The sequence below is a fragment of the Pristiophorus japonicus genome, chromosome 9 (genome assembly GCF_044704955.1).
Source record: "Pristiophorus japonicus isolate sPriJap1 chromosome 9, sPriJap1.hap1, whole genome shotgun sequence".
Classification (NCBI taxonomy): Eukaryota; Metazoa; Chordata; class Chondrichthyes; family Pristiophoridae; genus Pristiophorus; species Pristiophorus japonicus.
This window is the reverse complement of record NC_091985.1, coordinates 228170798-228194163: the sequence shown is the minus strand read 5'-3', so window position 1 is coordinate 228194163 and position 23366 is coordinate 228170798. Positions and strand designations below refer to the sequence as shown.

Genomic DNA, 23366 nt, shown 5'->3' with positions numbered 1-23366 from the left:
GTCAATCTCTGTTATATGACTGTGGGGTTAATCTGTACCTGCCAGTTTCTGGTATGTGAGTGTAAGTTTTATTCTGTACCTGCCAGTTTCTGGTTTGTGAGTGTAAGTTTTATCCTGTACCTGTCAGTTTTTGGAATATGAGTTTAGGTTTTAATATGTACCTGTACAGGCCCTGAGCCCAATTTGAAATAAGGATTAAGTAAAGATGAGCATTTGACCAGGGGAGCCTGACGCGTCGTACTAACTACTTTGGATCAAACACATACACTCTCTGTACCGTGGAAGGCTGCAGCAAAGGTCGACCGTGTATCAAACCACACAGAATTCCAGCTGATTATTAAAGGACTAAAATACCGCTCTTTCAAGACTTTTTTCTTTTTAAAGGTGAGTGCTGGGCAGGATCGGATAATTTAAGTGCAAGGTCGGAGGAGAACTCGAATTGTGTTGCGTGGAGTTCATGTCTTGGTGTGGAACTCTGCAGGAAGATTATGTTGCAGAGTGGAGCAGTTTTACTTCCAGCTCTGCCCTGCTTTAATGCTGCCTCTGATGCACTAATTGCGACCAGACTGGTGCTGCCAGATGCTTTCAATGCAACTATTTTTACTCCTGTCTCTCTACACCCCACCCCCCTCCCCCCACGTCCTGCAAGGGCTGGTTTGCAAATTGTTGCGTTTTAAGCTTTCTGTTGTCTTCTACAGTACAGAGGATCAGTTTAAACGAGTCTTGTGTGTGTGGGGTTAAATGTCTGAGACTGTTAATTCTGTTTCTAACTGAGCTCAGTTTAAAAGCAGCACTTGAAAGCAAGCCACAGGAGTTGGGTGCATTTCGGCTGTTTTTGAAGTTTTATGTGGGAGGCGATAGTGCTGGCTACAAAAAAAATACATATATTTTTAGACTTTTCAATGTGTAATAAGGTGAATTGAAAGATTCCTTTAGCAGTTTCACCAGATGAAGTCTGGACAGTGGCCAAAGTGGAATAAAACCAATCTTGTTCACTTAAGGGTTTTATGTAGCAGGTTTTGTTTTTACGGTGTCATGTCGAGCTGTGTGTAATAAGACTCCTTTTTATAAAGTTTTTAAAAAACTCCACGGCGCTTCGCAATCCACCCACTGCCCACATCCCGTGGAGTCGTTTTTAACGGGACACAGGAAACGAGAATGAAAGGTAAAACGCAGAATCTTTAGTTAATCATTGTCGCTCCTGGGAACAGACTGAATTCTGGCCGCGCGTTCTGCTCTGAAACCAGTTAATGTACAGCTGGGAAAGTGCAGCCGGTAAACAGAATGGGTGACCTGGGCCACCAGTGTCACCAGTGGAATTAATTCTGGTCTGGGCTCCTCCGAACTTCTTGTCTTCAAACATTTGCTCCTCTGAATTTTCCTGAGCTGCAAAAATCCGCCCCCTCCCCCCGCCCCCCCCCCCCCACATCCTCTACACCCTTTCCTCCTCCTCCGGTGTGTCAAAATTCAGCTCCCCACTCGCTCTTTCCTATGACCTTAAAACTGTGTCTCTCCTCACCTCCCTCCAGTCCTCCCTACTCGGTCGGTCTCTGGGCTTTTAAACTTTGGAATGACCACTTCTGATTCATCGCTTCTCCTCTCCCTCATTTCTGTCCTTTCGGATGGGACGGATAGAGTGGTCATTATCACATTGCTGTTTGTGGGAGCTTGCTTTGCGCAAATTCGCTGCCGCCTTTCCTACCTTACAAAGGTCACTGCACTTCAAAAGTACTTCATTGGCTGTGAAGCGCTTTGGGATGTCCTGAGGTCATGAAAGGCGCTATAGAAATGCAAGTCTCTCTTCTTTTGAGGTGACTGGCACTGTGAGCTTTACCTCTTGATCTTTGGATTTTTCAATTCATTTTGATCGAATTTTTATTCGTGGCAAGACGAAGAAGTTAATCATTAATCGGGGCAGCGCTGCATCCTGCTGCTTGTGTGTTGGAAATGAAGAATCTTTAGCACAGAAACAGCCCACTCACCCGCCTGATCAATGCTGGTGTTTATAATCCACACCTGCCCTCTCTCACTCTAATTGCCTCTTCCCACCCTGCCCTAGTTTCCCTCTCCCGCATGAATGCATCAAGCCTCCCCTTCAATGCATCAATGCTCTCTGCTTCATCACTCCCCGTGGCAGCAAGTCCCACATTCTCACCACTCTCTGTAAAGAACTTCCTCCCAAATCTGTTACTGGCTATCTTATATTTATGCTCCCTTGTTCTGGACTTGTCCACAAGTGAAAAACGTTTCTCCACACCCACCACACCCACTCCTTCATAATGTTAAAGACCTCTGTCAGATCTCCTCTTAGGCTCAGAAGAGGCGAGGGCCCAGGGGCAGCACGGGCCAGCCCACACTGCGATATGTGTGCGCACTAGGTCCGTGCAGCAGAGCTGGTCTCCAGTCGTCTTGGTTAATCCTTGCCACTGGACCAAGACCTAGCTCTGCCAAGCCCGTGTGGTGGCTGGTGTGCAACGGCCACCACACGTTAAAAAAATCCACGCACAGGCATCTTCCACCCTTCAACATGTAGTTCGGGACCTGGAATATTAGGTCCTTCATTGAAACACCTGTGAATTCATCCCTTTTTGGCTGGAAGTAAGTCATCCTCGTTTCGAGGGACTGCCTATGATGGATGCGAGTGTGGGCTGTAATCTGTACATATCAGATTCTAATATGCGAGTGGGTATTATATTCTGTACCTGTCAATCTCTGGTATGTGATTGTGGGTTTAATCTGTACCTGTCAGTTTCTGGTATTGAGTGTGCTGTTTATTCTGTACCCGTTAGTCTCTGGTATGAAAGTGTCGGGTAATCTGCACCTGTCAGCTGCTATGTGAGTGTGGATTTTAATCTGTACCTCTCGGTTCTGGTATATCAGTGTGGGTTTAATATCTACCTGTCAGTTTTTGGTATGTGAATGTGAGGTTTAATCTATATGTGTCAGTTTCTGGTATGTGGGTGTGGTCTTTAATCTGTACTTATCAATTTCTGGTATATGACTGTGGGCTTTATTCTGTACCTGTCAGTTTCTGTTATATGACTGTATATTTTATTATGTAACTGTCAATCTCTGTTATATGACGGTGGGGTTCATCTTTACCTGTCAGTTTCTGGTATGTGACTGTAGGTTTTATCCTGTACCTGTCAGTGTGTGGTATGAGTGTGGGGTGTAATCTGTACATATCAGATTCTAATATGCGAGTGGGTATTATATTCTGTGCCTATCAATCTCTGGTATGAGAGTTTGAGTTTTAATCTGTACCTGTCAGTTTCTGGTATGTGAGTGTGTGCTTTAAATCGAACCTGTCAGTTTCTGGAATATGTAATGTGTATTTTATTCGGTACCTGTCAGTTTCTGGTATATGAGTGTGGAGTTTAATCTGCACCTATCAATTTTTAGTTTATGATTGTGGGCTTTAATCTGTACCTGTCAGTTTCTGGTATGAGAGTATGGGTATATCCTGTACCTGTTAGTTTCTGGTATGTGAAAGTGGGTTTTAATCTGTACCTATTAGTTTCTGGTATATGAATGTGGGTGATATTTTGTACCCGTCAGTTTCTGGTATGTGAGAGTGGTTTTTAAGATGTACCTTTCAGTCTCTGATATGAGAGTAGGGATTAATCTGTACCTGTCAGTTTCTGGTATATGTGTGGCGTTTAATCTGTAACGATCAGTTTCTGGTAAAAAGTGTGTGGTTTAATCTGTACCTGTCAGTTTGCGGTCTGAGTGTGGGTTTTAATCTAGACCTATCAGTTTCTGGTGTGCAAGTGTGAATTTTATTCTATATATTTCAGTATCTGGTCTATGAAAGTGATATGTTTCAATGGTGAAACAGCATAAGAACATAAGAAATAGGAGCAGGAGTAGGCCATATGGCCCCTCGAGCCTGCTCCGCCATTTAATACGATCATGGCTGATCTGATCATGGACTCAGGTCCACTTCCCCGCCTGCTCCCCATAACCCTTTATTCCATTATCAGTTAAGAAACTGTCTATCTCAGTCTTAAATTTCTTCAATGTCCCAGCTTCCACAGCTCTCTGGGGCAGCAAATTCCACAGATTTACAACCCTGTGAGAAGAAATTCCTCCTCATCTCAGTTTTTAATGGGCGGCCCTTATTCTAAAATTATGTCCCTTAGTTCTAGTCTCCCCTATCAGTATTCTCTGATCCTACTGCTCCATGTGGCTGTAAGATTCACAATGTAACTCAGCCACTTCGGATCACCGTTGGACTGACAGCTTCTGCTGCCTGTGACAATAGGATTGAGGCAAGTCCTGTGTCTCTGTGCTTTGAGTGATAATGTACTTCCTGTGTGCGAGAAGGAGCTGCCTGCACTTTTCCTTGTGTTCCGGGTGGAGGAAATATCACATTTATTCTGGCTTGTTGAAGTATTTTGCTTTGAGAATAATACCAGAACAATATTAGTTATGATATGGACAGCTGATGGGGAAAATATAAAATAAAGTTGTAATGTTTATAATAAAGTAAAGTATCTGGAGAGAGGAAACTGTGATACAAACAGTGTCCTTGTCTGACCTCACTGCAGTGCAGCGACACTCAGATTTTCCACACCAGGTGTGTAGGACGGTTCTATAGAAAGTTATCAGCATCCAGACACAACTCAAACCCAGCACTGGTCCATGAATGGGATCACCCCATTGATACAGTCGAGGTTTATATCTTCCACTCCCACAGGACTACCTGTAAAATTCTGAATCGCTTTCTGGATTATAACCACAGCTATCTGGGCTGTACAACAATTGTTCTCAGTCTATAGGAACTGAGTTAAGGGCCTGTGCAGTTAACAGAATGTCACAGAGCCCGGATCCTGATTTATCTGAGGGAGCGACAATGTATCTCTCAATCACCTTCAACACGGTTCTGGAGAACTCAACGCACCCGAAACAAAATTACCGAATTTGAAATGTCCATTTTCACACTTCTGTCCTGGTGTCTGCAATAGATGCACTTTGTGACACTCCTCACATTCTCACTGTCAGGCTGTGTTTCCACTGTTCAATGTTCAAGAACAACAGATACTGTGAGATTGGGACTGAATCAGGAACATTCACTACTGATTTGGTGAACAAAAGCAGCAATGATTTGAAAGAGTGCGGTGATTAACTTTCTCTGTTACCTTACACTGTACACACACAGCCCGGGATATCTCCGCTCCCTTCCCCCAATCACTCCATGTTCCCGAATTACTTCCTGCTCCACTCTGCCTCTTACAAGCAGCCCCCGATACCCCGACACAAAGCCCATCTGTGGACACAGTCCCAATGTGATGAGCTGCTGTAAGGAGGCTGCTGTTTGCTCCCTTACTCTGGCCCGGGATATCTCCGCTCCCTGATGAGTTCAACGGTCATCAGCCCAGCACAGAGGAAACGGCAGCCGCTGGGGGAGGGGTGCTCGCCTGTGCCTTTCCCGTCGGTTTAAACACTGGCGGGGAGAGGGTACGGGGGAGGAGCAGGCAAGTATTTCAATGCTGGAGCGTGAAGCCTGGAGGCAGATCTGGAAGCTCAGAGGCCGCTGTCTCTGCCCAACCTTTCACCCTGATTCTGGCTCCTCCTTGCCTCTCGCACGCTCTGCCTTTTTCAACTAGATCCGGGCTGGCTTCATAAACTCTCGCCATCCAGATGTGTTTATCATTCAGTTTATGTTCCTGTGAAGAATCATCATGTCTGGAAGACATAAAGGAGGCAAATGACTGGGCAAAGGTGGAGAAGTGGGGGAATCATTCATCATCTCAGTCTCTGTTACAGTATGTGAGTGTGGCTTTCATTCCTTTTCTGTCTGTCACTGGTACCGTGTGGTATGTTGGGTATAATTCTGAATCTGTCATTCTCTGATACGGTAAGTGTGTATGAAATTAATTCTGTATCTGTCAGTCACTGAGATGGGGTGCAAGTCTGAGATTCATTCTGTATCTTTCAGTGTGATAATGTGTTTGTAGACAATCAATGTGGGGAATCAACCTCGTGAACCTTCTCTGAACTGCCTCCAATGCAGAGACCAAAACTGTACGCAGTACTCCAGGTGTGGTGTTACCAATACCCGGTACAGTTGTAGCAGGTCTTCCCTACTTTTATACTCCAGCCCCCTTGCAATAAAGGCCAACATTACATTTGCCGCCTTAATTACTTGCTGTACCTGCATGCTAACTTTTTGTGTTTCATGTACAAGGACCCGTAGATCCCTCTGTACTGCAGCATTTTCTAATCTCTCCCCAATTTAAATAATCATTTGCTTTTATATTTTTCCCACCAAAGTGGATAACCTCACATTTTCCCACATTATATTCCATCTCCCAAATTTTTGCTCACTCACTCAGCCTGTCTATATCCCTTTGTAGATTCTTTGCGTCCTCCTCACAACTTGCTTTCCCACCTATCTTTGTATCATCAGCAAATTAAGCTACATTACACTTGGTCCCTTCATCCAAGTCATTAATATAGATTGTAAATAGTTGAGCTCCCAGCACTGATCCCTGTGGCACCCCATTAGGTAGTTTGCCAACCTGAAAATGACCCATTTATCCCGACTCTCTGTTTTCTGTTAGTTAGCCAATCCTCTATCCATGCTAATATATTACCCCAACCCGGTGAGCTTTTATCTTGCGCAGTAACCTTTTATGTGGCACCTTATCAAATGCCTACTCGAAATCTAAATACACGACATCTACTGGTTCCCCTTTATTCACTTTACTCGTTACATCTTCACAGAACACCAACAAATTTGTCAAACATAATTTCCCTTTCATAAAACCATGTTGACTCTGCTTGCCTGTACCATGATTTTCTAAATGTCCTGCTGCTACTTCCTCAATAATGGACACCAGCATTTTCCCAATAACTAATGTTAGGCTAACAGTTTCCTGCTTTCTGTCTCCCTCATTTCTTAAATAGGGGAATTACATTTGCTGTTTTCCAATCCTCTGGGACCTCTCCAGGATCCAGAGATTTTTGGTAATTACAACCAATGCAGCCACCATCTCTGTAGCCACTTCTTTTAATACCATAGGATGCAGGTCATTAGGTCCAGGGAACTTGTCCACCTTGTCCCTCTCCTCATAGCCCCTTGATTATCCATTATTGGGATGCTTTTAGTGTCTTCTACAGTGAAAACTGATACAAAATATTTGTTCAAATTCTCTGCCATTTCCATTTCCCATTAATTCCCCAGTCTCATCCTCTAAGGGACCAACTTAGCTACTCTCTTCCTTTTTATATACCTGTAGAATCTCTTACTGTCTCTTTTTATAGTTCTTGCTAGTTTATTCCCAATCTATCTCCTTTCCTTTTTTTTAGTTGTTCTTTGCTCTTTTCTAAAAAGTTCCCAATCTTCTGGCCTTCCACTAATCGTCGCAACATTGTATGCCTTTGTTTTCAATCTGATACCATCCTTTACTTCTTAGTTAGCCATGGCTGGTTCATTCTTCTTAAGAGTCTTTCTTTCTCACTGGAATACATCTTTGCTGCGAGTTATAAAATATCTCCTTAAATGTTTGCCACTGCTTATCTACCATCTTACTCTTCCTTTGTAATTGCCTTTAAGTTCAGAGACCCAAGTTTCTCAGCCTCAAACCGAATTTGGAATTATACCATGTTATGATCACTCTTCCCAAGAGGATCCTTTATTATGAGATCATTAATTAATCCAGTCACATTACACATTACCAGATCTAAAATAGTCTGCTTCCTCGTTGGTTCCACATTGTATTGTTCGAAGAAAACATCCAAATACACTCTTTGAACTCTTCCTCAAGGCCAATTTGATTTGTTCAATCAAAATGAAGATAAAATTCACCCATGATTATTGCAGTATTTCTTACAAGCCTCCATTTTTTATTGATTTATATGCTGCCCTGCTGTGTAGTCACCGTTAGTGGGCCTACGTACTACTCCCACCAGTGATTTCTTTCCCTTATTATTTCTTATCTCCACCCAAACTGATTCTACATCTTGATCTTCTGAGAAGAAAAGGCTGAAGTGTTTACAACCATCTTGAGCTAAAAATGCCAAGAGGATGATCCATTTCGGACTCCTCCTAAGGAAGCCAGTCTTCAACCAATTCGATTCACTCCATGTCAAGAAATGGCTGAATGCATTGGATACAGCAAAGGCTATGGGCTCCGACAACATACCTGCTGTTGTGCTCAAGACTTGTGCTCCAGAACTAGCCGCGTATCTAGCCAAGCTGTTCCAATACAGCTACAACACTGGCATTTATCAGACGATGTGGCAAACTGCCCAGGTGTGTCCTGTCCACAAAAAGCAGGACAAATCCAATCTGGCCAATTACTGCTCCATCAGTCTATTCTCAATCATCAGCAAAGTGACGGAAGGTGTCGCCAACAGTGCTATCAAGCGGCATTTACTCACCAATAACCTGCTCACCGATACCCAGTTTGGGTTCCGCCAGGAGCACTCGGCTCCAGACCTCATCACAGCCTTGGTCCAAACATGGACAAAAGAGCTGAATTCCAGAGGTGAGGTGAGAGTGACTTCCCTCAACATCAAGGCAGCATTTGACCGAGTGTGGCATCAAGGAGCCCTAGTAAAACTGAAGTCAATTGGAATCAGGGGGAAAACTCTCCACTGGCTGGAGTCATACCTAGCACAAAGGAAGATGGTTGTGGTGGTTGGAGGTCAATTATCACAGCCCCAGGACATCGCTGCAGGAGTTCCTCAGGGCAGTGTCCTAGGCCCCAACCATCTTCAGTTGCTTCATCAATGACCTTCCTTTCTTCATAAGGTCAGAAATGGGGATGTTCGCTGATGACTGCAAAGTGTTCAGTTCCATTCGCAACTCCTCAGATAATGGAGCAGTTCATGCCCGCATACAGCAAGACCTGGACAACATTCAGGCTTGGGCTGATAAGTGGCAAGTAACATTCACGACACAAAAGTGCCAGGCAATGACTATCTCCAACAAGCAAGAGTCTAACCACCGCCCCATAACATTCAATGGCATTACCATAGCCGAATCCCCTACCATCAACATCCTTGGGGTTACCATTGACCAGAAACTTAACTGGACCAGCCACATAAATACTGTGGCAACAAAAGTCAGAGGCTGGGTATTTTGTGGCGAGTGTCTCACCTCCCGATTCCCCAAAGCCTTTCCACCATGTACAAGGCACAAGTCAGGAGTGTGATGGAATATTCTGCACTTGCCTGGATGAATGCAGCTCCAACAACACCCAAGAAGCTTGACACCATCCAGGACAAAGCAGCCCACTTGATTGGCACCCCATCCACCACCTTAAACATTCACTCCTTCCATCATCGACGTACCGTGGCTGTAGTGTTTACCATGTACAAGATGCACTTCAGCAACACGCCAAGGCTTCTTTGGCAGCACCTCCCAAACCCACAACCTCTACCACCTAAGAAGGACAAGGGCAGCAGGCGCATGGGAACACCATCACCTCCACGTTCCCCTCCAATTCACACACCATGCTGATTTGGAAGCATATCGCCATTCCTTCATTATCGCTGGGCCAAAATCCTGGAACTCCCTCCCTACAGTACTGTGGGAGTATCATCACCAGACGGACTGCAGCAGTTCAAGAAGGTGGCTCACCATCATCTTGTCAAGGGCAATTATGGATGGGCAATAAATGCTAGCCTTACCAGCAACGCCCACATCACATGAACGAATAAAAAAAAAACAAACAGAACCATCTAACCTCTCAAGTCGACGTAAAAGATTCCATGATGTTATTTCGAAGCGATCTCTCCGATGTCCTGGCTAACATTTATCCCTCAACCAACATCACTAAAACAGAGGCTGTGAAAAACATTTTATAAATACAAGTCTTCCTTTAACAAAAGAGAAAAGGCTCAAAAATGGAACAGTTGGTAACAGGACATCAATTAGTCTCCTCTTGGAGAAATCCAGGAATCGACTCACTGTATGTAGGAAACAAAGCTGATTTAATTGACAGTTGTTTGACAGAGGGTGCAGAAAAGATTTACGAGAATGATTCCAGGGATGAGGGACTTCAGTTACATGGATAGACTGGTGAAGCTGGGGTTGTTCTTCTTAGAACAGAGAAGGTTGAGAGGAGATTTGGTCGAGGTGCTCTAAAATCATGAGGGGTCTGGACAGCGTAGGGAGAAAATATTCCCATTGGTGGAAGGGTGGAGAACCAGAGGACACAGATTCAAGGTGATTGGCAAAAGAACCAAAGGCGACATGAGAAAAAACGTTTTTTTAAGCAGCGAGTGGTTAGGATCTGGAATGCACGGCCTGAAAGGGTGGTGGAGGCAGATTCAATCGTAGCTTTCAAAAAGGGAATTGGATAAAAGTACCTGAAATAAAACATTTGCAGGTCTACGGGGAAAGGGCGGGGAGTGGGACTAGCTGAAGTGCTCTTGCAGAGAGCCGGCACGGGCTCGACAGTCTGAAAGGCCTCCTTCTGTGCTGTAACCATTCTATGATATCCAAAAAATTAAACTCCAGTCCAGTTATAGGGATTAATTACAACAAACCCCAACTGTCTGAGTGAACATGGTTCAGTCCTGGATATGATTAACGGCAACAATATCAGCAGAGTTCAACCGCTGCAGTCACTTGTGAACTCGCTGGTGTCTCAGCAGGTGGGATGATCGAGTGAATCCCTTCCCACACTCAGAGCAGGTGAACGGCTTCTCCCCAGTGTGAATTCGCTGGTGTATTAGCAGGTGGGATGATCGAGTGAAGCCCTTCCCACACTCAGAGCAGGTGAACGGCCTCTCCCCAGTGTGAATGCGTTGGTGTATTAGCAGGTGGGATGATCGAGTGAAGCCCTTCCCACACACGGAGCAGGTGAACGGCTTCTCCCCAGTGTGAATGCGTTGGTGTATTAGCAGGTGGGATGATCGAGTGAAGCCCTTCCCACACACGGAGCAGGTGAACGGCTTCTCCCCAGTGTGAATTCGCTGGTGTATTAGCAGGTGGGATGATCGAGTGAAGCCCTTCCCACACTCAGAGCAGGTGAACGGCCTCTCCCCAGTGTGAATGCGTTGGTGTATTAGCAGGTGGGATGATCGAGTGAAGCCCTTCCCACACACGGAGCAGGTGAACGGCTTCTCCCCAGTGTGAATTCGCTGGTGTGTCAGCAGGTTGGATAAACAAGTGAAGCCGTTACCACACTCGGAGCAGATGAATGGCCTCTCCCCAGTGTGAGTGCATTGGTGTATCCGCAGGTTGGATGACTGAGTGAAGCCGTTCCCACACAAGGGACAGGTCAACGGCCTCTCCCCATTGTAAACACGCTGGTGTTCAGTGAGGTCAGATGAACGAGTGAATCCCTTCTCATACACGGAGCAGGTGAATGGCCTCTCCCCAGTGTGTTCGCTCATGTACCAGCAGGTTGGATGAACGAGTGAATCCCTTCCCACACACGGGGCAGGTGAATGGCCTCTCTCCGTTGTGACAGCGTCGATGAGTTTCCAGCGCAGAGGGACAATTGAATCCCTTCCCACAGTCCCCACATTTCCACGGTTTCTCCGTGCTGCGGGTGTCCTTGTGTCTATCCAGGTTGGACGATCAGTTGAAGTCTCGTCCACACACACAACACGTGTACGGTTTCTCCCGGCCGTGAACGGTGCGATGTTTTTTCAGGCTGTGCAACTGGTTAAAGCTCTTTCCACAGGCAGTGCACTGGAACACTCTCACTCGGGTGTCTGTGTCTCAGTGCTTTTCCAGTCACACGAAGTTTAAAATCTTTTCCCACAGACAGAACAGACAAACGTTTATCCTTCCACATTCAAAGGCCGATGATATACAGGTGAATTGAGTAACTCTGTCAGATCTTCAAATGATTGGTTTGAGTTTCCCATCTGCAAATCCTCCTTTTCTAATATCCTGTAAAAGGAGTTTACAAAAGTCAGCACTGGAAGTGCAGGGTAGAAATTGAGGACAGACAATCCTAATTTCTATGGAACATTCTTTCCTCTCTTGTTCCCCAAAGCTGTAAATTCCCGTCCCACACACTCTCCCTCCACCCTGTGCTGAAATCCAAACTCATCGCACCACCTCCATCATTTCTTTCTTCCATCTGCAGTTTTCTCACTCCCTCTTCTCTGGTTGGGATCAGTTCTACATCCCGTCTGTGCAGACTGAGAATAAACGAGGAAATTATTTTCTCTCGTGGTCACTGGGACCCTAAAGCCCCACCCGCCCTCTGCTCCTGCACCAAGATGACCATGCATCTCGATCCTGATCCTGTCAAAGAATTCGGCTAGTTACCCTGAGCGGTCAGGTCTATCACCGTGGGTCAAACATGGGTCCTACGGGCTCGTATTTGGGGTCTGAGGCCTACACCAGGTGTTTATGAAGCTGCCCATCCCACCCAGGGATCCAATTCCTCCGCTGAGCCCACAAGCTCCTACCGACTCGTGGAAAGTCTCTACCGCCTCAGACCACCTCCACCACTGGCACTGCACCTGCTCAGAGCACAGCCCGGTCCCACGTCTGGGCTCCTGTTGTTATTGATAGAGCACTTTACCCCTGCACGGGGTATTGTGGTTACAGAAGTAAACGTCGCAACATTTGGTAGTGAAATGGATTGACTCAGGACAGACAGCAGGGATTATTGCAGGAAATAACACAGTGCAGTGAGAAAGGAAATGCAGTGGATGTTGTGTAGATGGATTGTCAAAAGGTGTTTGATAAGGTGCCGGACAGGAGGCTTGTTGATCAAATTAAGGCTCATGGTATTAAAGGGAGTGGGGCCGTGTGGAGAGGAAGTTGGGTAAAGGGCAGAAAACAGAGAGTAGTGGTTAATGGATGTTCTTCAGACTGGAGGGATATAAACAGTGGTGTCCCCCAGGGTCAGTGTTGGGACCATTGCTCTTAATATAGAGACAGGGTCTGGGATAGGGAATAATCACATAAGAATTAGAAGCAGGAGTAGGCCATTTGGCCCTTGAGCCTGCTCCACCATTCAATAAGATCATATTGATTCATCAATTGATCCACCGCTACGAAAAACAATAAGAATAAAACCAGACGGACCACCCGGCATCGACCTCCACACCGGCTACGGACACGACAACGGCACACCCAGCCCAGTCTTTCTCACCAACATCTGGGGACTGGTGCCAAAATTGGGAGAGATGTCCCAGACTAGTCGAGCAACAGCCTGACATAGTCATACTCACAGAATCATACCTTTCAGCCAATGTCCCAGACTCCTCCATCACCATCCCTGGGTATGTCCTGTCCCACCGGTGGTGGTACAGTAGTATACAGTCGGGAGGGTGTGGCCCTGGGAGTCCTCAACATTGACTCCGGACCCCATTAAGTCTCGTGGCTTCAGGTTAAGCATGGACAAGGAAACCTCCTGCTGATTACCACCTACTGCCCTCCCTCAGCTGATGAATCAGTACTCCTCCATGTTGAACACCACTTGGAAGAAGCACTGAGGGTAGCAAGGTGCACAGAATATACTCTGGGTGGGGGACTTTAATGTCCATCAAGACTGGCTCGGTAGCACCACTACTGACCGAGCTGGCCGAGTGCTGAAGGACATAGCTGCCAGACTGGGCCTGCAGCAGGTGGTGAGAGAACCAACACGAGGGGAAAACCCTACTTGCACCCATCCCTTCGGAAAGGGCACGAGAGTGGGAGCAGCGGTAAGCCTACAAAGGGCGTGAGTCAGCCGAGCAGACAGCCGAAACAGCATCAAGTGACCTGGGAGGGTAAGAAGTAAAAAGATTCAAAGTGTGACATCATAGGAAAGCAGGGAAGTGATTGGTTGGTCAGTTTTTCTTTCTTTTCTTGGCCATTGGGTTTAAATTAAGAGCTGGGATTAAAAATCTAAACTTTCAAAACGTGAAAACTTAACTAAATACATTCGAGATGGCAGGGCAGGCGATGTGTTACTGCTGCTGCATGTGGGAGCTGGTTGACCCCATTGAGGTCCACGGCGACCACATCTGCAGTAAGTGTTGGCTGCTCGAGGAACTTCGGCTCCGCGTTGATGAGCTGGAGTCCGAGCTGCAGACACTGCGGCACATCAGGGAGGGGGAGAGTTAGCTGGACCCTGTGTTCCAGGAGGCAGTCACACCCCTTAGATTCATTCATTCAACTTGTTCCGTGGTCAGGGACAGGAGGGTGTGACTACGAGCGAGGCAGCTGTGGGGACCCAGGAGGTAGTGATGGAGGAGCCTCAGCCCTTGCAATTGTCCAACAGGTACGAGATTCTTGTTCCCTGTTTGGACGAGGGCAGGGACTGCAGGGAGGATAGAAACATAGAAACATAGAAACATAGAAAATAGGTGCAGGAGTAGGCCATTCGGCCCTTCTAGCCTGCACCGCCATTCAATGAGTTCATGGCTGAACATTCAACTTCAGTACCCCATTCCTGCTTTCTCGCCATACCCCTTGATCCCCCTAGCAGTAAGGACCTCATCTAACTCCTTTTTGAATATATTTAGTGAATTGGCCTCAACAACTTTCTGTGGTAGAGAATTCCACAGGTTCACCACTCTCTGGGTGAAGAAGTTCCTCCGCATCTCGGTCCTAAATGGCTTACCCCTTATCCTTAGACTGTGACCCCTGGTTCTGGACTTCCCCAACATTGGGAACATTCTTCCTGCATCTAACCTGTCTAACCCCGTCAGAATTTTATATGTTTCTATGAGGTCCCCTCTCATTCTTCTGAACTCCAGTGAATACAAGCCCAGTTGATCCAGTCTTTCTTGATAGGTCAGTCCCGCCATCCCGGGAATCAGTCTGGTGAACCTTCGCTGCACTCCCTCAATAGCAAGAATGTCCTTCCTCAGGTTAGGAGACCAAAACTGTACACAATACTCCAGGTATGGCCTCACCAATGCCCTGTACAACTGTAGCAACACCTCCCTGCCCCTGTACTCAAATCCCCTTGCTATGAAGGCCAACATGCCATTTGCTTTCTTAACCGCCTGCTGCACCTGCATGCCAACCTTCAATGACTGATGTACCATGACACCCAGGTCTCTTTGCACCTCCCCTTTTCCTAATCTGTCACCATTCAGATAATAGTCTGTCTCTCTGTTTTTACCACCAAAGTGGATAACCTCACATTTATCCACATTATACTTCATCTGCCATGCATTTGCCCACTCACCTAACCTATCCAAGTCGCTCTGCAGCCTCACAGCATCCTCCTCGCAGCTCACACTGCCACCCAACTTAGTGTCATCCGCAAATTTGGAGATACTACATTTAATCCCCTCATCTAAATCATTAATGTACAGTGTAAACAGCTGGGGCCCCAGCACAGAACCTTGCGGTACCCCACTAGTCACTGCCTGCCATTCTGAAAAGTACCCATTTACTCCTACTCTTTGCTTCCTGTCTGACAACCAGTTCTCAATCCATGTCAGTACACTACCCCCAATCCCATGTGCTCTAACTTTGCACATCAATCTCTTGTGTGGGACCTTGTCGAACGCCTTCTGAAAGTCCAAATATACCACATCAACTGGTTCTCCCTTATCCACTCTACTGGAAACATCCTCAAAAAATTCCAGAAGATTTGTCAAGCATGATTTCCCTTTCACAAATCCATGCTGACTTGGACCTATCATGTCACCTCTTTCCAAATGCACTGCTATGACATCCTTAATAATTGATTCCATCATTTTACCCACTACCGATGTCAGGCTGACCGGTCTATAATTCCCTGTTTTCTCTCTCCCTCCTTTTTTAAAAAGTGGGGTTACATTGGCTACCCTCCACTCCATAGGAACTGATCCAGAGTCAATGGAATGTTGGAAAATGACTGTCAACGCATCCACTATTTCCAAGGCCACCTCCTTAAGTACTCTGGGATGCAGTCCATCAGGCCCTGGGGATTTATCGGCCTTCAATCCCATCAATTTCCCCAACACAATTTCCCGGCTAATAAGGATTTCCCTCAGTTCCTCCTCCTTACTAGACCCCCCGACCCCTTTTATAACCGGAAGGTTGTTCGTGTCCTCCTTCGTGAATACCGAACCAAAGTACTTGTTCAATTGGTCCGCCATTTCTTTGTTCCCCGTTATGACTTCCCCTGATTCTGACTGCAGGGGACCTACATTTGTCTTTACTAAGCTTTTTCTCTTTACATATCTATAGAAACTTTTGCAATCCGTCTTAATGTTCCCTGCAAGCTTCTTCTCATACTCCATTTTCCCTGCCCTAATCAAACCCTTTGTCCTCCTCTGCTGAGTTCTAAATTTCTCCCAGTCCCCAGGTTCGCTGCTATTTCTGGCCAATTTGTATGCCACTTCCTTGGCTTTAATACTATCCCTGATTTCCCTTGATAGCCACGGTTGAGCCACCTTCCCTTTTTTATTTCTATGCCAGACAGGAATGTACAATTGTTGTAGTTCATCCATGCGGTCTCTAAATGTCTGCCATTGCCCATCCACAGTCAACCCCTTAAGTATCATTCGCCAATCCATCTCAGCCAATTCACGCCTCATACCTTCAAAGTTAGCCTTCTTTAAGTTCTGGACCATGGTCTCTGAATTAACTGTTTCATTCTCCATCCTAATGCAGAATTCCACCATATTATGGTCACTCTTCCCTAAGGGGCCTCGCACAACGAGATTGCTAATTAATCCTTTCTCATTACATAACACCCAGTCTAAGATGGCCTCCCCCCTAGTTGGTTCCTCGACATATTGGTCTAAAAAACCATCCCTTATGCACTCCAGAAAATCCTCCTCCACCGTATTGCTTCCAGTTTGGTTAGCCCAATCTATGTGCATATTAAAGTCACCCATTATAACTGCTGCACCTTTATTGCACGCACCCCTAATTTCCTGTTTGATGCCCTCCCCAACATCACTACTACTGTTTGGAGGTCTGTACACAACTCCCACTAACGTTTTTTGCCCTTTGGTGTTCTGCAGCTCTACCCATATAGATTCCACATCATCCAAGCTAATGTCCTTCCTAACTATTGCCTTAATCTCCTCCTTAACCAGCAATGCTACCCCACCTCCTTTTCCTTTTATTCTATCCTTCCTGAATGTTGAATACCCCTGGATGTTGAGTTCCCAGCCCTGCTCATCCTGGAGCCACGTCTCCGTAATCCCAATCACATCATATTTGTTAACATCTATTTGCACAGTTAATTCATCCACCTTATTGCGGATACTCCTTGCATTAAGACACAAAGCCTTTAGGCTTGTTTTTTTAACACCCTCTGTCCTTTTAGAATTTTGCTGTACACTGGCCCTTTTTGTTCTTTGCCTTGGGTTTCTCTGCCCTCCACTTTTCCTCATCTCCTTTCTGTCTTTTGTTTTTGTCTCCTTTTTGTTTCCCTCTATCTCCCTGCATTGGTTCCCATCCCCCTGCCATATTAGTTTAACTCCTCCCCAACAGCACTAGCAAACACTCCCCCGAGGACATTGGTTCCGATTCTGCCCAGGTGCAGACCGTCCGGATTGTACTGGTCCCACCTCCCCCAGAACCGGTTCCAAATGCCCCAGGAATTTGAATCCCTCCCTGCTGCACCATTGCTCAAGCCACGTATTCATCTGAGCTATCCTGCGATTCCTACTCTGACTAGCACGTGGCACTGGTAGCAATCCCGAGATTACTACTTTTGAGGTCCTACTTTTTAATTTAGCTCCTAGCTCCTTAAATTCATTTCGTAGGAACTCATCCCTTTTTTTACCTATGTCATTGGTACCAACGTGCACCACGACAACTGGCTGTTCTCCCTCCCTTTTTAGAATGTCCTCCACCCGCTCCGAGACATCCTTGACCCTTGCACCAGGGAGGCAACATACCATCCTGGAGTCTCGGTTGCGGCCGCAGAAACGCCTATCTATTCCCCTTACAATTGAATCCCCTATCACTATCGCTCTTCCACTCTTTTTCCTGCCCTCCTGTGCAACAGAGCCAGCCACGGTGCCATGAACTTGGCTGCTGCTGCCCTCCCTGATGAGTCATCCCCCTCAACAGTACTCAAAGCGGTGTATCTGTTTTGCAGGGGGATGACCACAGGGGACCCCTGCACTACCTTCCTTGCACTACTCTTCCTGCTGGTCTTCCATTCCCTCGCTGGTTGTGGACCCTTCTCCTGCAGTAAGACCAACTCGCTACACGTGATACTCACGTCATTCTCAGCATCGTGGATGCTCCAGAGTGAATCCACCTTCAGCTCCAACTCCGCAACGCGGACCGTCAGTAGCCGGAGGTGGACACACTTCCCGCACATGTAGTCGTCAGGGACACTGGTGTTGTCCCCATGTTCCCACATGGTACAGGAGGAGCATATCACGTGACCGAGCTGTCCTGCCATGACTTAACCCTTAGATACACTTAAATTGCCGACAACAATGTTAAAAGTTACTGACTAATAAAGAAAAAGAAAAACTACTCACCAATCAGCAGCCAATCACTTACCACGTTGGCTGTGACGTCACCTTTTGATTTCTTTCTACTTCTTTTTTGCCTTCTCTCCCAGCTGGAGCTGCACCGGTACCCGGACTGCTGAGCCTTTTATAGGCCGCTGTCTCTCTCGACTCCCGCCTCTCTCGACGCTCCCCGGACTGCTGAGCCTTTTATAGGCCGCTGCCTCTCTCGACTCCCGCCTCTCTCGACGCTCCCCGGACTGCTGAGCCTTTTATAGGCCGCTGCCTCTCTCGACTCCCGCCTCTCTCGACGCTCCCCGGAGTGCTGAGCCTTTTATAGGCCGCTGCCTCTCTCGACTCCCGCCTCTCTCGACGCTCCCCGGACTGCTGAGCCTTTTATAGGCCGCTGCCTCTCTCGACTCCCACCTCTCTCGACGCTCCCCGGACTGCTGAGCCTTTTATAGGCAAACTGATCACAGCGCCATGGTACAGGAGGCCATTCAAGTGGGGGCAGTAAAAAGAAATGTTGTAGTGGGAGGAAACAGTATAGTTTCGGAGATAGATACTGTTCTCTGCAGCCGAGTGCGTGAATCCCGAAGGCTGTGATGCCTGCGCGGTGCCAAGGTTAAGGACATCTCCTCTGGGCTGAAGAGGAATTGGAGTAGGAGGGGGAAGATCCACTTGTCGTGGTCCACGTAGGTACCAATGACATAGGTAGAACAAAGAAAGGAGTTCTGCTGAAGGGTTTTGAGCAGCTAGGGGCTAAATTAAAAAGCAGAACCACAAAGGCAATAATCTCTGGATTACTACCTGAGCCACGAGCAAATATATTTCGGTGAGAAGGAAAGACTTTAAGCGACGGGAGAACTATCCGCGGTTAATGAAGGAAGTAAAGGACGGTATCAAATTGAAAACAATGGCATACAAAGTGGCCAAGATTAGTGGGAGGCCAGAGCATTGGCAAATGTTTTTAAAAACAGCAAATGATGACTAAAGAAATAATAAAGAGAGGGAAGGTAGATTATGAGAGTAAACTAGCAAGCAATATAAAAAGAGATTCTACAGGTATGTAAAAAGGATAGGGTAACTAAAGTAAACGTTGGTCCTTGGAGGATGAGACTGGGAATTAATAATGGGGAACGTGGAAATGGCAGAGACTTTGAACAAATATTTTGTATCAGTCTTCACTGTAGAAGACACTAAAAACACCCCAATAATAGATAATCAAGGGGCTATAGAGAGGGAGGAACTTAAAGCAATCACTAAAGAAAAAGGACTCTAGTAAATTAATGGGATAAAAGGTGGAAAAGTCCCCTGGACCTGATGGCTTACAATCTTGGGTCTTAATACACAGTAATGCTCCCTCTACACTGTCCCATCAAACAATGCCAGAGCAGATACAGCACAGGTTAGATACAGAGTAAAAATCCCCCTGCACTCCCATATCAAACACTCCCAGGGGAGGTACAGCACAGATTAGATACAGAGTAAAGCTTCCTCTACACCGGCCAACAAACATTCCAAGGGCAGGTAAAGCATGGGTTAGGCAGAGGGTAAAGCTTCCTCTATACTCCCCTATCAAACAATGCCAGGGCAGGTACAGCACGGGTTAGATGTAGAACAAATCTCCCTCCAAACTGCCCCATCAAACATTCCTAGGGCAGGTACAGCCCAGATTAGATATAGCGGAAAGCTCCCAGAACACTGTCCCATCAAACACTCACAAGGCAGGTACAGCAAGGATTAGATACAGAGCAAATCTCCCTCACCACTGTCCCATCAAAACCTCAAAGGATGGATATAGAACATAAGAAATAGGAGCAGGAGTAGGCCATTTGGCCCCTCGAGCCTGCTCTGCCATTCAATAAGATCATGCCTGATCTGATCCGGGCCTCAACTGCACTTCCCCTCCCGCTCCCCATAACCCTGGACTCCATTATCCTTCAAATATCTGTCTATCCTCACATTAAATACATTCAATGACCCAGCCTTAACAGCTCTCTGAGGTAGAGAATTCCAAAGATTTATGACCCTCAGATAAGAAATTCCTCCTCATTTCAGTTTTAAACAGGTGACCTCTTATTCTGAAACTATGCCCCCAGTTCTAGATTCCCCCAAGAGGGGAAACATCCTTCTGTATCTACCCTGTCAAGCCCCCTTAAAATCTTATACGTTTCAATAAGATCAGCTCTAAGTCTTCTAAGCTCCAATGTGTACAGGCCCAACCTGCTTTACCTTCCTTCATATGACAATCCCTTCATCTCAGGAATCAACCTCGTGAACCTTCTCTGAACTGGCTCCAGTGCAAGTATACCCCTCCTTAAATAAGGAGACCAAAACTGTACGCAGTTCTCCAGGTGTGGTCTTACCAACGACCTGTACAGTTCTTACTTTTATACTCCATCCCCCTTGCAATAAAAGGACAACATTCCATTTGTCTTCCTAACTACTTGCTGTACCTGCATGCTAAATGTTTGTGTTTAATGTACAAGGACCCCCAGATCCCTCTGTACCACCGCATTTTGTAATCTCTCCCCATTTAAATAATAATTAGCTTTTTTATTTTTCCTACCAAAGTGGATAACCTCACATTTTCCCACATTATACTCCATCTGCCAATTTTTTGCCCACTCACTTAGCCTCTCTATATCCCTTTGTAGATTCTTTGCGTCCTCCTCACAACTTCCTAGGTTAGCACAGGTTCAGTGCACGGTAAATCTCCGTCTACATTAGCCCATCAAACACGCCCAAGACAGGTACAGCATGGATTAGATACATTGAAAAGTTGCCTCTACACTGTCACATCAAATACTCTCAGGGCAGGTCCAGCACGGGTTAGGTACCAATTAAAGCTCCCTCTAACTGTCCCATCAAACATTGCCAGAGAAGGTGCAGCACGGGTGAGATACAGAGCAAAGCTCCCTCTGCACTGTCCCAAAAACACTGCCAGGGCAGGTATAGCCCGTGTTAGATACAGAATAAACCTCTATCTACACTGTCCCATCCAAAACTCCCAGGGCAGGTATAGCATGGGCCAGATACAGAGTAAAGCTTCCTCTTCACCGCCCCATCAAACACTCGCAGGGCATGTATAGCATGGGTCACATACAGAGTATAGTTCCCTCTACACTGTCCCATCAAACACTCCCAGAGCAGGTACAGCAGGGGTCAGAAACAGAGTAAGGCTTCATCTACACTGTCCCATCAAATATTTGCAGGGCAGGTACAGCACGGATTAAATAGAATAAACCTCCCTCTATATTGTCCCACCAGACACTCCCAAGGGCAGGTACAGTACTGGTTGGATACAGAGTAAATCTCCCTCTACACTGTCCCATACAATACTCCCAGGGCAGGTACAGCAAGGATTAGAAACAGAGTAAACCTCATTCTACACTGTCCCATCAAACACAACTAGGGCAGGTAGAGTACTGGTTAGATACAGAGGAAAGCTTCCCCTACACCAACCCATCAAAGCTCACAGGACAGGTAGAGCATGGGTTAGATACAGAGCAAAGCTCCCTCTGCAGTGTCCCATCAATCACTCACAAGGCAGGTACAGCACAGGTTGTGCAGAAAGTAAAGTTATCTCTACACTGTTCCATCAGACACTACCAGGGCAGGTACAGCACTGATTAGATATAGCGTAAAGCTCTCTGTACACTGTCCTGTCAAAAACTCCCGGGGCATGTACAGCATGGGTTAGATACAGAGTAATACTCCCTCTACACTGTCCCATCAAACATTCCCAGGGCAGGTACAGCATGGGTTAGATTACAGAGTAATCCTCACTCTACACTGTCGCATCAAATACTCCCAAGGACAGATATGGAATATAAGAAATAGGAGCAGAGTCAGCCATTTGGCCCCTCGAGCCTGCTCCGCCATTCAATAAGATCATGGCTGATCAGATCCAGGCCTCAACTCCACTTCCCCACCCACTCCCCATATCCTTGACTCCCTTATCTTTCAAAAATCTGTCTATTCCCACCTTAAATACATTCAATGACCCAGCCCCCACAGCTCTGTGAGGTAATGAATTCCAAAGATTCACAACCCTCAGAGAAGAAATTGCTCCTGATTTCCCTTTTAAATGAGTGACCCCTTATTCTCAAACTATGCCCCCTAGTGTTAGATTCCCCCACGTGGGGAAACATCCTCTCTGTATCTACCCCGTCAAGCCCCATCCGAATCTTATACGTTTCAATAAGATCACCTCTACGTCTTCTAAACTCCAATGAATACAGGCCCAACCTGCTTTACCTTCCTTCATATGACAACCCCTTCATCTCAGCAATCAACCTCGTGAACCTTCTCTGAACTGCCTCCAGTGCAAGTATATCCTTCCTGAAATAAGGAGACCAAAACTGTACGCAGTACTCCAGTTGTGGTCTTACTAATGCCATGTACAGTTGGAGCAGGACTTCCCTACTTTTATACTGCAACTCCCTTGCAATAAAGGCCAACATTCCATTTGCCTTCCTAATTAATTGCAGTAACTGCATGCTGAATGTTTGTGTTTCATGTACAAGGACCCCCAGATCCCTCTGTACCACTGTATTTTGTAATCTCTCACAATTTAAATAATAATTTGCTTTTTTATTATTCCTACTAATGTGGATACCCTCACATTTTCCCACATTATACTCCATCTGCCAAAACTTTGCCCACTTACTTAGCCTATCTATATTAGTTTATAGATTCTTTGCATCCTCCTCACAACTTGCTAGGTTAGCACAGGTTAGATACAGAGTAAACCTCTCTCTACATTATCCCATCAAACACTCCCAATGTAGGTACAACATGGGTTAGGTGCAGAATAAAGCTCCCTCTGCGCTGTCCCAGAAACACTCCCAAGGCAGGTACAGCATGGGTTAGATACAGAGCAAAGCTCCCTCTGCACTGTCCCATCAAACACTCGCACAGCAGGTACAGCACGGGTTAGATACAGAGTAAAGCTCCCTCTACACTGTCCCATCAAACACTCGCACAGCAGGTACAGCACGGGTTAGATACAGAGTAAAGCTTCCTCT

The 23366-nt window shown here is 46.3% G+C and overlaps 1 pseudogene; it reads right to left on the bottom strand.

The window, feature by feature from the left end:
• LOC139274186 (zinc finger protein 585A-like) overlaps window positions 1-23366 on the bottom strand; it is a 108037-nt pseudogene that overhangs the window by 42275 nt on the left and 42396 nt on the right.